The 6600-nt window shown below is 38.5% G+C and overlaps 1 pseudogene; it reads right to left on the reverse strand.

The window, feature by feature from the left end:
- Positions 1-345: 345 nt before the first annotated feature.
- Positions 346-1330, reverse strand: LOC132008485 (olfactory receptor 4C5-like; annotated as a pseudogene).
- Positions 1331-6600: the final 5270 nt, after the last annotated feature.

Below are 6600 nucleotides of genomic sequence, written 5' to 3' on the forward strand. Positions count from 1 at the left end.
TTTCAGCAGAATCCTTCGACATTATGCCTTTTGTTTATATATATTAACTGTCCCATTTGTATATAATCTAATTCAAAGCTTTATAGAGAATTTTTCCACTAAATATTTAACTCAGAGATTTTCTATACATGTGACATTTTTGTGCTGATTAGCAATGTCCCTTTGATCAGCAGCTTGTAAATGCATAGAGGTTTCTAATTGGAAGAAACTAGAGTCATCATTTAGTCACATATTGATATGAAAGAGGAACCATTAAAGATTAAAGAAAGCAAGGGGGGAGCACACTATACTTAAACTCACTAAACTCACGTAGTTTGACGTCAAGACCATCATTCTTTCTATGAGTTATATTGTTTTTAATATATGAATGAAGTTTTTGATTCTTCTCTGGTCACATGAATTATTACCCAAGATTACACTGTGGCTCCAGAGCTTCCTCATGGCATTTTTCACCCCTGAGTTTGTGAGGGTGTAGATTAAAAGTTTATTAACATGGGTGTTAATATGGTATAAAACACTGCCACTGGTTTGTCAATGGGAAAGGTGACCATGGGCCAAAGGTACATGAATAGGCAGGATATAAAGAATAGGATAACTACGGTAACAGAGGAGATGCAGGTAGAAAGGGCCTTATGCAGTCCTTTATTACTGTGAGTTCTTAGGGAGTAAAGGACGAGGACATAGGAGGTAACAAGAATAGAAAAAATGAGGAGACACATCAGCCCACTGTTGGTAGCAACAAGAAGTCCAAAAATGTGAGTGTCAGTGCAAGAGAGTTTTAGTAGAGGGAAGAGGTCACAGAGGAAGTGGTCATTGACCCTGGAGCCACAGAATGGCAACCAGACCTTAAAAAGAATTTGAACCAGAGTGTGAGGAGATTTCCCAGCCTTGGCCATGGCTACCAGGTGGCCACACATTTGCCTGTTCTTTGCAGTCTTATAGTGTAGGGGCTTGCAGATGGTAAGGTAGTAGTCATAGGCCATCACTGTGAGTAGGATGATCTCCACTCCTCCAAAGAAATGCTCTGCAAAGAGCTGAGTCATGCACCCACTGAAGGAGACAGTTTTTTTTTTTCCGTGAGCAAGTCAAGTATCATTTTGGGAGCCATGGTAGAAGAGCAGCAGCTGTCTACAAACAAACAACAGGAAAGACAGAAAGTAATACATAGGGGAGCCCAGGGCTCTGCTGGATTTGATCGTCATGTCAAGGAGTATGTTGCCTACCCCAGTGAGAAAGTAGATGATTATAAAACAGTGCACTAGAGTTTCTGCACATCTGGGTTCTGTGTCAGGCAAGGCAGGATGAATTCTGTCACATTGTTCATTTGTTCGTAAATCCACTTTGGTATCTGGATAATAGATTTGTCTATGAATAGCACAGGGATTGCAATTGTGGCAGGTGAATTTTGATCAAGCAAATCATTTCTGTCAGAATTGCTTTCTTTCAGACTGAAGGCAACTCCAGGCAGATAAACTCAGACTTAAAGTTGTGCCTTATTACTAGTTATAATGAACACATTGCCTCTTCACCCTCTGACTGACACACAAATATATTCACACACACACACTCATCCAGATGATGAGTTTTACAAATGCACAGCCCTTCTACAATTACACATGGTTGGATATTCATGCCATCACACACACACACACAAAGAGATGGAATAGAGTATATTAACGCCTTCAAATAAGATATAGATTTGTTCAAAAAGAGAAATAAAAAAAAGTTTATATGTAATTTCTGGCTGAAGAAGAGCATCTAAAGCAGATACAATGGTATGAGAAACGGGACAAATTAATGGATTCAGTTACATAAAGTTCTGCAACACACTGGAAAAATACTTGAAACAAGTACAATAAGTAACCATTTTTATGCCAATGGTTTTTGCAAAAAAGATCTACTCATACCATTGTGAAAATAAGGGCATAGTCATCAAAGGAGTATGTTTAAATAGTGAAATGCTTTTGATTGACGGGTTGTCCAAGATTTATGATAGTTACATTATCCAGGGCTGGTGACTGTGTGTTGATATAAATTCTTCTGGAAAGAAGTTTGACTCCATGTAATAAGGGCTTTATAACTGGTTATGTCTAGTATTCCTTCAGTTTGGGAATCTATTCCAGATTAAAAAATGGATAAAAATTAATCGTGCAGGTTGTATTCCATAATTCTTTGATGATAATAAATAAGTGAGCATGTTCCAAATATTTGCATTAATATGAATAATTAAGTGAATTATAGTAATGAAATATCAGGTGGACATTAAAGTTATTTCAAGAGTTTGTAGTGTGGAAAGATTTTTCTTCCAATATAATATTGAGTGGAAACCACAAAATATAAAACAGTTTATGTATTATGATCTAAAATGTCCAAAATGACATGCATACATAGAAAGGTATTTGTAACAAAATACACTATAGAGATTAATAGTGTTTACTTGAGTTACGAGTTAAAGGCATTTTTACATTCTTTAAAAAATTTTTTCGAACCAAGTTTTCTATAGTAGATTTCCTTCATAACCAGTGAAAAAATTTAGTGAAAGTAATATTATTTTCTTATCTCTGGTGTGGGTTCATAATCTCCTGAGTGACTGTGCTTTTTTTAATAGACTAAATATAGTCATTATGCATAAAATTCTGTGAAAGTAGGTACACATATTTAAATCTAACTCACCATAGGGACCTAGTATTACCTTGAGAACAAACTACTAATAAAAAAATCAGTGTACCTACCTGTCTGATGCCTTTGAGGAAGAAGTAACAGATTCATTCCAGAACAGGTGTCTTCTCTAAGAACACACTTGGAATGGAGGATGCTGTCACTACCCATTCCCAGCAACTGCTCTCCAAGTTCAACCATTTTTATCTTAGGTCTATTTCTTTTGCTCACTTAGTTCCTTGAAAATTATTGCTGAGAGAGAATTCCTAAATAATTGAGTTTATTATCTGGGTTTACTTTTGTTTTTTTTTTTTTTTTTTATTTTTTTTTTATTTTTTTTTTTAATTTTTTATTTTTTATAAACATATATTTTTATCCCCAGGGGTACAGGTCTGTGAATCACCAGGTTTACACACTTCACAGCACTCACCAAATCACATACCCTCCCCAATGTCCATAATCCCACCCCCTTCTCCCAAACCCCCTCCCCCCGGCAACCCTCAGTTTGTTGTGAGATTAAGAGTCACTTATGGTTTGTCTCCCTCCCAATCCCATCTTGTTTCATTTATTCTTCTACCCACTTAAGCATATCATGCTTAGCGAAATAAGTCAAGCAGAGAAAGACAACTATCATATGATCTCCCTGATATGAGGAAGTGGTGATGCAACATGGAGGCTTAAGTGGGTTTACTTTTGGATTCTAGGGTCACACCTTCCTGTGAGTGCCATGCCATGTATCCCAGGTGAAATACTTATTCTTTTCTTTTTTTAAAGATTAAAAAAAATTACTTATTTGACAGAGAGAGAAATCACAAGTAGGCAGAAGTAGACAGAGAGGCAGGCAGAGAGAGATGGAGAGGCAGACTCTCTGCTGAGCAGGGAGCCTGATGAGGGGCTCAATCCCAGTACAATGGGATCATGACCTGAGCTGAAGACAGAGGCTGAACCCACTGAGCTACCCAGGTGCCCCCAGACCCTTATTCTTCACTTAGCTTCTAAAGAGTTGGACTTCATAAGAAATTGAGGGGAAAGCCTAAACAACTAGGGAGACATCTCTCTCCAACCCACCGTACTTCACATCTGCCATTTGTTTGTTTGTTTGTTTGTTTTGGTGACAAGATGAATTATATTGTAAAGACTACTTGATCTGAGATCCACACTGATATAAAGCTATGAAAATAGCATACTTTATTAAAGCACAAACATTAGGGATTGCGAGCAGCACACAATCAGCAACAAATGCAAGGTCCCTGAAGTAGCAGGCAAGTTAACTGCAGTTAGCTCTTACAAGTCTTTTTCTTAGTAAGCCTGTGCTCAGCCCAGAGTTATTTTCTTTGGTCCTTGGGAGTCTGGATCCAGCCATGTTGGAAACTCAGAACCAAACAGCTTCTGTGACGTGTGGCTGGTTATTTTTATGTGGTCTTCCTGGGTCCATCTTTATTAATATTTTCATGGATGGTTTTAAGTTTTATTTTTTTTTTATTTTTTAAAAGATTTTATTTATTTATTTATTTGACAGAGAGAGAGAGAGATCACAATAGAGTAGCAGGCAGAGAGAGAGGGGGAAGCAGGCTCCCTGCTGAGCAGAGAGCCCAATGCAGGGCATGATACCAGGACCCTGAGATCATGACCTGGGCCAAAGGCAGAGGCTTAACCCACTGAGCCACCCAGGCACCCCATTAGGGAAGTTTAAAAATGGGTATTAGGTGTTAGGGAGGCTCCAATCTCTGAGCTACCAGAAGATTAATATTAGCATCTTCAACCAAGATGGCGGCCAGGTCAATTTATCATTTCTCTCTGGGGGTCATGACATCTGTGACCAAAGGGGTGGGGGAGAGCCATCTGGGCTTGGTTAGCAGCCCCTCTATGATTGTGTTTAGGAAGTGGTCCTAGGGCCTGGGATGAAAGGCACAGAATGTTCTGTTCACTGGGGCATGGGTGCATGAGCCAGTCAGAGTCTATAAAATAGCCTTAATAATACCTATCTCACAGAGCTCTCGGGGAGGGGAGGGGTTGAGGAAGATGACACAGTATAACCTCTAAGCCAGTGAAAAATGCTATTCTAATGCTAAAGCCCCAATGGTTTACACCTGTAGACTAGAGAAGGTGCTCTTAATAATAGACATCTGAATCATGCTGAAGAGAAAAATTTTGCTGGCTCATCTATTTGCTAACTGTGTGACACTGGACAAGTTCCTTAGCCTTTTTATACCTGAATTCCCACATTTGTAAAAAGGGGTTGATAATGGTACCTATCAGAGGACTGTAGTAGGGTTCTATAAGATAAAGAGCAGAGATTCACTGCTGTCTGTTATTTTCTGTAAAGATATCAAAGCTCATGGTGTGACCAGTTTGTTTGGATTTCTGGCAAGAATTGTTTCAACTAGTAATATATATATACATCTCCATTAGTCTTTTGGTTGCTAGACTCTGTACACATACAGAAAGTAAAGAAGATATATTTAAAGTAGCAAATACTGATTCATAGGACATTATAATTTTAAAATCTTTCTATGAAAATTTGATATGTCACCACTAAAGAAATCTGACAGTGAAGTTGGGAGTCCCTGAAAAAGTTGTAGGAATAAAGGAAAAAGGGACACAATGAGGACTGACAAGTAATAAATTAATGTCACTTTGCTAAGTATGGTATTTTATATAATTCTTATATAATCCCAAGAAGACAGTACTGCTAATTCTGTTTTATGTGTAAAGAGGTCAATGTTCACTGTGAGCATTGTTGGTCAAGATCCGAGAAGCTAACCATTGGTAGAGCTTAGATTTAAATACAAGGATCTAATTCTAAGCCCGAGCTCTAACAATTATGCTGTGGTACCAGGTAGACACTGGTTCTGTGATGTGTCTCATGCACTGGGAATGATCGGCATGGGGGTGCTGATAGAGACTCTGGGGGATTATGTAGAGTCTCTGGTTCTCCCAGCAGTGGCAGGCAGGACACATTCCTCAAACAGATCCCAGATGCCTCTGTGACCATGAGAGCCACAGAAAAAAGGAGGACATTTATCTTCCTTTCCTACCTTTGGCTCCTATCTGAGAGATCTGCCTAAACATTATCTTGGAAATTTTCTCTCTGAAAATTTCCTGCAGAGTGGAAGGAAGACCAAGTAGATGTTCAGACTGAGGAGCAGGGACATCCTCTACATGAATGGGGTGTGGTAGGTTCCCAGAGAAGTAATACATCAAAGCGATGATGAATTTATAGTTCTTATATTTGCAAGACTCTATGTATGCCATTTCACTTGCTAGAGTCTGAAAAAGAGCCCTATATAAATTGACATTATTGGGAAGAATACTGAAAAGTTGTGTAAACGTTCATCTGATGAATGTGTTATACAAAACTTACTTAGAAAATACTTTTCTGAAATGAATTGAGAGAAGTTTTTGTATTTTCTACTATTGTGATACTGTTGGCTAGTATTTGTTGAATCCTGGCTAACTTTGGGAGCTTGGCTATGTTATTTACCTTCCACATGTGTCAGTTTCCTTTTATGCAAAATAGAGATAACATTATTTCATAGAGTTGTTACAAGAATGAAATTAGTCACTACGTGGAACATCAGCATATGTGTGAATATTTTTTAGGATGGGAGAAACTTGATATGTTGAAATGCCAGGGGACAGAGTTAAGAAGGAAGTGTGGGGCAAGGGGAGAGAGAGAGATTGATTAGAGATGTATGGAGAGCAGTCAGTGGAGGCACATTAGGTGTGGCCGACACTGTCACCCACAGTTGGCTATTTCCCAGCTTCTTTCTTTCTAAGGAAATTCCATTTCTTTAGGTGTTCAGAGGAAAGTGTGGTCCATCCCCAGGCCACAGTTGTGACTCTGGATTAGTCTAAAACAATTATGGTAATGTCCTCCTCTTTTCAGTGATCAATTTAAGGGCTGGCATGTGACAAAATTTTGACCAATGGGAGACAAGA

This window comes from Mustela nigripes, unplaced genomic scaffold, assembly GCF_022355385.1.
Source record: "Mustela nigripes isolate SB6536 unplaced genomic scaffold, MUSNIG.SB6536 HiC_scaffold_148, whole genome shotgun sequence".
NCBI classification, from domain to species: domain Eukaryota; kingdom Metazoa; phylum Chordata; class Mammalia; order Carnivora; family Mustelidae; genus Mustela; species Mustela nigripes.